The following is an 11721-nucleotide window of genomic DNA, read 5'->3' on the forward strand; positions in this document are numbered from 1 at the left end:
TTTTGTTGGAGGCCTGCTATCTGGCCAGACGTGGGAGGTTGGTGATGTCATGCAGACCGGCCACAATATAGCATCTTCATGAGGTAAGCATGATGCTACATTTATGGCATGCACAAAAGCCATGCATGTTGAATAGTACTAACCGAATATTGGGGGGGGGGGGTGGATTTCATAGTCATAGTAGTTCGGCAGTGGATCAGGCTGCTAAGGAGGTGGTGAGCTCCCCCTCACTGGTGATCTTTAAGCAGCGGCTGGACAGATACTTATCCTGGATGCTTTAGGCTGATCCTACATAAAACAGAGGGTTAGAACCAATCACTTGACTCCTTTATGCTGAGCTAGTGACCACCTTGCAATCTCTTAGGGTTAGGCTTACCTTTTGAGCTATATTCAGCATATCAGCACAGCCTGAATGGAGCTGGGTTTGCAAAGACTGGTCTCCTCATTCCTTCTCAGATCATTCTAAGAGTGAAGGCTGAGATGAACCGAAGCAAAACCAAGGAGTTGATTTCTGGACCACCTGATTTCTTCTCATGCTGCTCTGTAATCTCAGAACTGCAATGCATCAGGGACATGTTGCACCAGGCAATAATATATTGTTTGGCGCTTAACATTTATGAACTAACCAGAAGTAGGTGCACAGCTACACCGTGAACCATAATAATATATTCTTTCTCATTTTGTTTTTAATTAGAAAATGTATTTGTTGCATTTATTTTTATGTGTTTGTGTATTTTTTTATGGTCTTCCCTTTCGCCAGGGGAAATCAAGCTCTCAAACAAAGACTGATCCTGCACACTTCCTTATCGTGGGCTGGGGAATGAGTTGTGGAAGCGAAGCTGTAACAGTGATGAGGTTGTATGTACATGTTTCTTATGCCACCAACTTTCTTAAGAACTGTTATGGGTTCCCAGTCTATAAAGCGCCGTTGAGCTTGTCACATGGTGGTGGAAAGTGCCATCAAGTCTGATTTATGGAGATCCCATAAGGATTTCAAGACATGAGATGAACAGAGATGGTTTCTCACCGTCTGTGTGTAGCAACCCTGGACTTCCTCGGTGGTTTCCCATCCAAGTAATTATCAGGGCCAACCCTACAAAGTTTATGTGGCCTGGGTCATCCAGGTCAGGAAAAGACACTTGAGCAATAGCTGAATTGTTGGCAATCATAGGGCTTAGGTTGCTTCCAAATGGAGTTCTTGCCCCATGTCCATGTCCCCCTCTCCCGGGAAACAGCATTAGTTTCTTTTGGGGCTTCTTCATGATCATTCACTAGGTTTTCTACAGCTTTGCTCTGATGGTTTCTGAAATCTGCTTTAGACCCTTCCTGAAAGATCATGGCCAAAATGGGTTCAGGAGAAACTTGGTGGGAAGGTGCAGAATTTTTCAACTCCCAACCCACATGAGGTGCCTCACTGACCATTTCTCCATGCACCATCCACACCCATACCCAGGTTGAGCACCAGCTAGATTAAATTGTTAGTAAATATGCTGTTATTGTGTCCTAATGCTACAACAATATCTACAACAAATACAGGTGGTGCTGGGATGGCACATTCAAGGGGAAGGGGGGAATTCCCATGTGGAATTCATAGAACTGAGAGCCAGTGGAGGATCTCCCATTGCATTTTAGTCTTTATGTAATTGTTTAATGCAGCGATTCTCAGTGGCAGGGGCCTGGCACATTTGAAGGGGACCAGAAACTAAAAAATGTGAGAAGGGGAGCCCAAAGGATTTATGGGGGGCCCTGGTAACCGAAGTGAAAAAATATTTTTTTTGTTACATATGACATCATTAATTGCTAGAAAGTTCAACTTTCATCACGGGAAAGGAAACAAAATCATGCCATTCATTCCTTTGTGTGTGCTTGAATTAATGCATTTAAGAAAAAAAATGAATGCCTATGATTCTCTTGATCAAATGTTCTAGGAATCTGTCTCACATATAAATAAGACAAAGTAGCACCCTGGGTATAGTTAGCTCACTCTTAGCTTAGGCCTTTATTAGCCTCGCTCATTGTGCAAGTGGCCAGTCTACTGCAAGGGCCCTAGAACCTGAGAAGAGTTCCTAAAAGGGCCGTGGCCAAAAAAAAGGTTGAGAATGGCTGGTTTAGAGCGTTCAAAACATAAAGCTTGTCTTGCTCATAATAACTGTTTCTGCCATCTATCCTCCCTTATAATCAGACATTCGTAATTTGAAATGAGCGTTGTTGTTGTTGTTGTTGTTGTTGTTGTTGTTGTTGTTGTTGTTGTTAATTCGATTTATTACCTGCCACTCTCAGCAAGCCTGCTCGTGGTGGGTTATATGATAAAAAATCCATACATGAAACTCCCATTAAATTCCCATTAAAAAGCCCAATAAAATTATGAAACAACAGTAACAACATGGCGGTAAAAATAACCCAATCTCTACTCCAACCAACTCCCTGGCAGGCGCCACAGACAAAATGCTGGTGGATCAACAAGGCAGTATGTCTTCCTTTTGGCGAAACCTGTAGGGAATTTTTGGAGACTTAAACTGGGTAATGAAATAGTCTTACCTATTTTGCACCATCGGCCTTGGTCTGGTTTTTTCACACCCTATGACTGGTGCAACTCTTTATTTTCAAGATGCTGTTGCAGCCAAAGGGCCAAGCAGTCAAAGGGCCGGGTTGGGTCTAGGTTACCCAGGTTACCAAATTGGGTTTGTTTACCCAGACCCGGCCAGCATTCCTCGTAACCGTTTTTGCTCACAGAAACAGCACTGGGGTAAAGTTACTTCTCTCTTTTTGCTGCCCCGTGTGCACAAGTATTCCACATGGAACAGTAGAAATGAGAAAACTACCCCAATTCTCAGGTTGGGCAAGAGCTTCAGGGAGGGGCTAGAGCAGTGGTTCTCAACCTGGGGGTCGGGATCCCTTTGGGCAGGGGTAGTCAACCTGTGGTCCTCCAGATGTTCATGGACTACAATTCCCATGAGCCCCTGCCAGCAAGTGCTGGCAGGGGCTCATGGGAATTGTAGTCCATGAACATCTGGAGGACCACAGGTTGACTACCCCTGCCTTTGGGCATCGAATGACCTTTTCACAGGGGTCGCAGCAGGGCAAGCAGTTTGGCCCGAGGGGGGGGGCATCATCCACACAACAGCCTTGCAGGGTAGATCGAGATAGAGCGTTCATCTGTCTGGAGCAGTGGAAAAGAGCAAGATCGGCATGGTGGGATAAGAGTCTTTCCTTACCACAGTGGCATTCAGAGCCCATTTGTGTTTTGAAAGCTGCTGTGCGGCTTTTGGGACCTCAAGCTGTGTCTGAGACTCCACTTGTGAAAAACCCAAATATCTATAATCTCCCAAAGTTCATTTTGAATGGAAGTGTCTGCACATCACTGCTCCTCACGTCTTCTCTCAGTAAATCCCAGCAACATTTGTGTAAGTCAGCATTATGATCTCTATACTGCATTTGGGAAACGTCACCTGAGAAAATAATAGCTTATTTAAAGGCAGAAGGCAAATGTATAGAGGAGACGACATTCGAGCTGGGGAGCTCTGGGTTCATATCTCAGATGCATAGCCGTGCTTGTTTTTAAGAACAAATTAAAGTGCAGGAGTACGCTTAACCTTCGCACCATAGACCAATTTGAGCACACAATTCTTTAAGCCTCCTGTGTGAATATATACAAAATGTATATGCATAATACTAAGCAATTAGACACCCTGGGTGAATACAGCTGCCCCCTGCCTCTTCCAACAATGCCCGGGCTCAGATTGTTCCAGAAAGAACTCCGGGGAGCTGAATGCCTGGGCATATTGTTTTGCAGCTATAGATGCGCGGCGGATTGAATGGCAGTTCAAAAGCTTAAAGACACAGAGGGCCTTTTATCCCCGCATATCCAAGGTCAGAGCAGGGCTTTGCAACCACTCTTGGAGTGACAAAAAGCCCACCCATGGCCTTTGCACATTTGCATATGTAAATGCATGTTAACACGTATAGAGAGGTTTCAGAGCTTGCCGTCGAAACTAAGCTTAAGAGAGAGAGAAAACGTTGCAAAAACAGATGTGCATCTATCTAGCACAGCCTTTCTCCACCTCTTTTACCACTGAGAACCCTCTTCAGGCTTCAAGGAATCCCGGAAGTGGCACGATCCCGCAGAATATGGTTGGGAAGCCTAACTGTGTACATTGCCACCTGGGGGCACTTCCCGCACACCCACCCCCCCATGCCCATCATTGGCCATTTTGGGATGGGGGCTTGGCCATATATGGTCAGATCACCCGATGAATGTTTTGCCATTTTTAAATATGTGTATATAAACAGTTAATTAACTCCCACCCTTCAGGTCCGTCAGGACTAGACACGTGCACACACAAAAAGTCTTACCATTTCGGATTTAGTGTGAAAGTATTCAGGCCGAATCCGGAAAGTTTCAGGGTTTTGCATATGCATGCTTTCCCCGACTGCCTGAAAAGAAGAAGAGTTGGTTCTTATATGCCGCTTTTCTCTACCCCAAGGAGCCTCAAAGCTGCTTACAATCTCCTTCCCTTTCCTCTCCGCGCAACACACACCCTGTTGGGTGGGTGAGGCTGAGAGAGCCCTGATATTACTGAAGAAGAAGAAGAAGAGTTGGTTCTTATATGCCACTTTTCTCTACCCAAAGGTGTCTCAAAGCGGCTTACAATCACATTCCCTTTCCTCTCACCGCAACAGACACCCTGCAAGGTAGGTGAGGCTGAGAGAGCCCTGATATTACTGATTGGTCAGAACAGCTTGATCAGTGCTGCAGCAAGCCTAAGGTCACCCAGCTGGTTGCATGTGGGAGAGCACAGAATCTGACCCGGCTCGCCAGATTAGAAGCCGCCACTCCTAACCACTACACCAAGCTGGCTCCCCCCTGAGAAGGAGAAAGAGAAAGAGAAACTGTTGATAATAGCAGGCAATGGAACTGTCTAGTGCTTTCCCAACCAAATTCTTATAGTCAGAACTGAATTGTGGGCCAGACAGAGCTGGAGGAGACTATCGTGCATTGCCTCTTTAAGAGGCCATCTCAGAAAGCCTGAAGGCCAAGAAGGGGACTAGAAGAAAAAAAAACAGCAGTGCTTTGCTTTCTGGTAACCTTCAGGAGAGACAGTTCTGTGCAAAACTGTTCCAATGAATCCACGACAATCCTATTGAAAAAGAAAAAGAAAAGCTTTTAGTTAAGCATTGTTATTTTCTTTTCACGCCAAGTTGTTTTGCCCTGAAGTTTTCAGTGTTGTTAAAAATAAACCATTCTGTTAAGAAAGCTCATCGCTCCACTGTGGAATAAAAACAATGCCTCCTCTTCTCTATTTTAAGATGGGTACAGTACCAACCTCCAAAAGACTAGGGATGGGTAGGGTAGGCATTTCCTCCCTTTGCCCAGCTGAGCAGTGGCAGACAACAGAGTCAAGGTAGGGCTGCCGTTCCACTGTGGGAAACACCTGGAGATTTGGGGGGGTGGAGCTTAGGGGGGGGTAAGACTTCAATGGGATATAACATCATGGAGTCGATCTTCTACCGCAGGGGTAGTCAGCCTGTGGTCCTCCAGATGTTCATGAACTACAATTCCCATGAGCCCCTGCCAGCAAACGCAGGTTGACTACCCCTGTTCTACAGTAGCTATATTCTCCAGGAAAAAAATGATCTCTGTCACCAGGCGATCAGTTGTAATCCCAGGAGATTTTTCAGCCCCAACCTGGAGGTTAGCAACTGAGTGAGGGTCAGGGGAACCCCACCCCTAATGGGAAACTGAAAACCCTCCTGGCAAGACATACTCAAATAGCGATGACATGACATCACTTCCGGCTGTAGAAACAGGGGTCACATCATCATGTTGAGAGATTCTCTAGGATTCCCTGGAAACTCTAAGGCTTTTACCTTGGTGTAGTGGTTAAGAGTGCGGACTTCTAATCTGGCATGTGAGGTTCGATTCTGCACTCCCCCACATGCAGCCAGCTGGGTGACCTTGGGCTCGCCACGGCACTGATAAAGCTGTTCTGACCGAGCAGTGATATCAGGGCTCTCTCAGCCTCACCCACCCCACAGGGTGTCTGTTGTGGAGAGAGAAAAGGGAAGGCGACTGTAAGCCGCTTTGAGCCTCCTTCGGGTAGAGAAAAGCGGCATATAAGAACCAACTCTTCTTATTCTTCTTTTCCCCCTGTGGCTCAAAGAGGCATTTTCAAATGACCCTAGCCACATTCCGTATTCTTCTCCCTGCCCCTCTCCAGAACATCGATATTTTTGGCCCTGACTTCTTTGGGCCCTTAACGTCAGCATTTGTTTTGCATTGCTGCCATTTACTTACCGTAGATCATACATTGCTCTGCTTTTCAATGGCACCGTTTCAGCTCAGCCTAAATCACTTGAGATGTAATAGTTCAACCTTGCTGTTTATATTTCTTTAAGAAAATGGCTGAACCCGTTAAAAAGTTTATGACTCTCTCTACCGATCATAAACATTTCTAATGCCGCTCCAGCACTTCACATTTGGTTTAAACCACTTCAGTTTCAAAGTGATTAGAGGCTTGAAATGTGTAGTTTAAAATTTAAATTAACCAGCTTAAAATTACTAGAGCACTTCACACATCTTAAGCAAATAATTATAATTTTTTTAACAAACATCTCAGAAATCTCTGTATATATACATGTTTATTAACCATCTACTGGATAAAATATCCAGGAATGATATGCCAGAGCACTGAAGGGTATTATCTGGTAGAAAAAAAGTTCCTCAAGTTCTATTAGGGCAAAGATTGCCCCCCACCCGCCCCAAAAAAGAAAAAATGCCAGTAGATATGCAAAGATGAGATGCTACAGTTGCATAATTACCATGCATGGTTTAAGCTTCCATATTAAGATATTAATTTAACCTTCAGACTGTCAGCCCCCTTCCTTTAAAGATGTGTGAAGATTAGAGCAAAATGCATAAAGTCGCAAAAGGCCTGTGCATATATTATGATAAATGCAAGGAGGGGAGACCAGTGCCCATGGTCACTAATCCGTAGCTCCTCTCACTCAATTGGATGTCTGAATATTCAGGTATTAGCTATGTATGTGCCAGCATGGTGCAGGGGTTACAGAACAGCAACTTCTAAACTTGGTTTGATTCCCCATTCCTCCACCACATGCAGCCAGCTGGGTGACCTTGGGCTAGTCACAATCCTCTTGCAAAGCAGCTCTGTCAGAGCTCTCAGTCCCAATTACCGCGCAAGTTGTCTGCTGTGGGAGAGGGCGGAAAAAATGTTTGTAGTGAAAAGCAGGGTATTTTTTTTAAAGCTAGAATGATATGGTAGGTGAATTCCCTCCAGGCCAGGCTGAATTCTGGAGATTTTTTGGTGGGGCAATCACTTGGGCATGAAGTTGGGGTCACTAAGGGTGGGCAGGTACTTGTGAGTTCCTGCATTGTGTAGGGGGTTGGACTAGATGACCCTGGAGGCCTCTTCAAACTCTATGATTCTATATAATCAGAATTGGAAGGGACCTCCAGGGTCATCTAGGAAACTCACAACTCTTTTTCTTCTATGTGCATAAAGTTGCACATAAGACTACCTGGGAGTTTGGAACCGTATGCATAGCATAAACACTTTAGGATGCTTAGGGCTGATCCTGCATTCAGCAGGGGGTTGGACTAGATGGCCTGTATGGCCCCTTCCAACTCTATGATTCTATGATTCTATGATAACACCAATACCACTTCCTCAAACTGGTCAGTTCTGTGAGGCATTCGGGGCTTCCCAGGAGGAAAGAAGGCACTCCAGAACAGTCACAGCCAGGGTCATCTTTGCAACCTCGGATGACCCAAGAACACCAATTTTGATGACCAGAAGATCCTCAGGGGATGCCAGAAAACCACCTGAATCCATGAAACCTCCTGAGTCCATGAAACCTCTTGTAGAAGTGTCCCTGCACATGAATCAAACCTTGTAGGTCTTGATGTTGCCACTGGGCTTCAGCTTTGTTCTGCTGCTTCAGATCAATTCTCCTGCCCACCTGACTCTATAGGCAACTTTGGGAGGAGCTTTTCAGAAGTGGGTTTTTTTGTTGTTGTTTTATGACCCAAATCCCTGGCATACTTCTGTGCAGTAAGGGGGGGAAAGGCTATCAACACTTGGGGTCCCGTTTTTATGCTCTACCGTAACTTTTCTAATCAAGGTATGGCTTTGAGGAATATTTAATACTAGCCTTGAAAAAAAAAACCCTCCCCTGGCCATGCAGCTCGCTATCAGGGCCGAGACAGAGCTCCTTAGCAGGCAGTCAGCAACCGGGAGGCTCTCATCAGCAGGCCCAGCCTAGCAGGTCAAGATGCCCTCGTTAGCAAGCCCTCCACCATGACCCTTTGCCCAGGGCCCTCTCCCCATACCTGCTGCTGGCTCCAGGCACTGAGGCATCTGAGAGCAAAGAGGCTAGAGTCCAGGGATGGAGGGCGGGAACTGCAGGGGCAGGGGAGAATCAGGGCATAGCTGGCTGCACCCTGATTGGCCCTATTCCAACTTGGACAGCCAGACACGTCACACCCCCCAGGCTGTTGATAGATAGATAGATAGATAGATAGATAGATAGATAGATAGATAGATAGATAGATAGATAGATAGATAGATAGATAGATAGATAGATAGATAGATAGATAGATAGATAGATAGATAGATAGATAGATAGATGTAACAACTGTTTCTGTGTGTTTGTTTGTGATTGTGCTTGTATGTTTGTGTGTGTGTGTGTTGCGTGTCATCAAGTTGTTTCTGACTTTTGGTGGCCCTATGAACCGTTGACCCCCAAAGCATCCTGTTGTTAACAGCCTTGCTCAAGGCTTGCAAACCGAGGGCCGAGGCTTCCTTTTTGAGTCAATGCATCTCATGGCGGTTCTTCCTCTTTTCCTGCTGCCTTCAACATTTCCTAGCATTATTGTCTTTTCCAATGAGTCTTGTCCAGTGAGCGTTATCATCCCATAATATGACCAAAGTACTGTAGCCTCAGGTTGGTTAGGGAGAGTTCAAATAAAGTTTATTTGTGTTGCCTGTAAATTGTGTTCCCAGTTAACTCCCTAATTTGATTTTAAGGTGTACATTTCTCTCTTGTCAAAAACCCAAACTGACCCTATTGTGTCAAACTATTTCCCCCTCCCCGTCACTTTGATCCACAAGCCTTTCGTGTCTCAAGCACAATGCGATGCTCAAATGAAGCCACCATTCATTTTAAAACCTGAAAACTACCAGGTGACATTGCTTGGGTGTTTAGTGATACCTCTGATACCCAGCAAATGCTGGCAGGGGCTCATGGGAATTGTAGTCCATGGACATCTGGAGGACCACAGGTAGACTACCCCTGGTGTAGAGGTTAAACATAGGTGGACTCTAATCTGGAGAACTGGGTTTGATTCCCCACTTCTCCACATGCAGCCAACTAGGTGACCTTGGACCTCACAGTGCTTTTAGAGCTGTAATTGCAGAGCAGTTATCTTAGAACTCGCTCAGACTTACCTACCTTACAAGGTGTCTCTTGTGGGAAGAGGAGAGGGGAAGGCCGCTTTGAGGCTCCTAGTAGAGAAAAGTAGAGAAAAGCAGCATATAAAAACCAATTCTTCTTCATATCCTATGAGTACAAGCACATTTTGAAGCAATTCAGAACAATGTCCATAGGGACTCCAAAGAAAACCCAGAGTTCTGTCACCAAGGAACTGCACACTGCTTAAAAGCTCCACCCTAAAAACACAGACATTCAGAACAAATTATTATTGTTGTTATTGTTAGGTGCGCCCGACCCATCACGACCCCATGGACAATGATCCTCCAGGCCTTCCTGCCCTCTACCATTCCCCGGAGTCCATTTAAGTTTGCACCTATTGCTTCAGTGACTCCATCCAGCCACCTCATTCTCTGTCGTCCCCTTCTTCTTTTGTCCTCGATCGCTCCCAGCATTAGGCTCTTCTCCAGGGACTCCTTCCTTCTCATGAGGTGGCCAAAGTATTTGAGAAAACTCTATGGACATTTTCAAAAGGCAAATTATTATTAAAATCACATAAATCAATTTATGGGAAGGGACTGCATTCCTGTGCACAGTTAATTTCTGCTCTCTATGTTCAACTTGTAAAACACCTTTAGCTTCAGCAAATGATCTTCAGAGAACTGAAATACAGCTTTGACTTTTAATTAACAACACAAACTCTTTGTTTATGCCAGCCTCCTTCAATAGATTCCTCACCTTTGTAAAATGAAATGGAAATTGCTGGAAAGCCCTGAGGGTAGCCCCATATTTAACAGAACACCATCTTATGTGTTTTTAACAGATTCTTATGCCGTTTGTGATTTTGTTGCACTTTTACTAGATCCGTGCCTAATGCATTTGATACGCTGTTGTTAGCCACCCTGAGCCTCACTTAGGCAAAAGCAGCCCTAACACCAACTCCATGAAAAAAAATAATATATACTGTTTTCAGTGAAGAACTCATAGACCCATTCCACAGCAGAAAGGAACAGAGGCAGCAAGCAAGCAAAGCTATTTCCACAAGGAAACATAGGCCCTGCCTTTCCTCAGTGTTCCATTCCAGAAATGACATGGAATGATGACATAAATGAAAAGTAAAATAAAAGAGACACTTTCAGCCTCATTTAGAAGGAGAAGAAGAAGGAGAAGGAGAAGGGAGAAGGGAGAAGGGAGAAGGAGAAGAAGAAGGGAGAAGGGAGAAGGACAAGGACAAGAACAAGGACAAGGAGAAGGGAGAAGGGAGAAGGGAGAAGGAGAAGGGAGAAGGGAGAAGGGAGAAGGGAGAAGGGAGAAGGGAGAAGGACAAGAACAAGGACAAGGAGAAGGACAAGGAGAAGGAGAAGGAGAAGGGAGAAGGAGAAGGAGAAGGAGAAGGGAGAGGGAGAAGGGAGAAGGAGAAGGAGAAGGAGAAGGAGAAGGAGAAGGAGAAGGAGAAGGAGAAGGAGAAGGAGAAGGGAGAAGGAAAAGGAAAAGGAAAAGGAAAAGGAAAAGGAAAAGGAGAAGGAGAAGGAGAAGGAGAAGGAGAAGGGAGAAGGAGAAGGAGAAGGAGAAGGAGAAGGAGAAGGAGACGGAGGAGAAGAGTTGGTTATTATATGTCGCTTTTCTCTACCTGAAGGAGGCTCAAAGTGGCTTACAGTCACCTTCCCTTTCCTCTCCCCACCACAGACACCCTGTGAGGTGGGTGAGGCTGAGAGAGCCCTGATATTACTGCTCGGTCAGATCAGTTTTCTCAGTGCTGTGGTGAGTCCAAGGGAGCACAGATTCAAACCCAGCTCGCCAGATTAGAAGTCTGCACTCCTAACCACTATACCAAGCTGGCTCTTAAATTTAGATGGGGGGGGGTTATTCCCTTGAGTACTGACTGAGCTGCATAGGTTCAAGTGGGTAGCAGTATTGGTCTGAACTAGCACAACAAAAATTGAGTGCAACAGCACTTCGAGGCATTCAGGGCATGAGCTTTGTTGGCCTTAAAGGTGCTATTGGACCCAATTTCTGTTGAGCTACACAGGGTAAGTCAAGGGTGGCTAAACATACCCAATGTAAAAGCCAGCCACGTAGAATAAATTTCAGATCTTTGGAACCACAAGACATGAACAAGTGCACATATTTTTAATCAAAATAGAATCATAGAATCATAGAATCATAGAATCTGTACCCTTTCAATTTTATCTACGTCCTTCTTGAAATGAGGCCTCCAGAACTGCACACAGTACTCCAGGTGTGGTCTGCCCAGTGCCGTATACAATGGGA

The sequence above is a fragment of the Paroedura picta genome, chromosome 2 (genome assembly GCF_049243985.1).
Source record: "Paroedura picta isolate Pp20150507F chromosome 2, Ppicta_v3.0, whole genome shotgun sequence".
NCBI classification, from domain to species: domain Eukaryota; kingdom Metazoa; phylum Chordata; class Lepidosauria; order Squamata; family Gekkonidae; genus Paroedura; species Paroedura picta.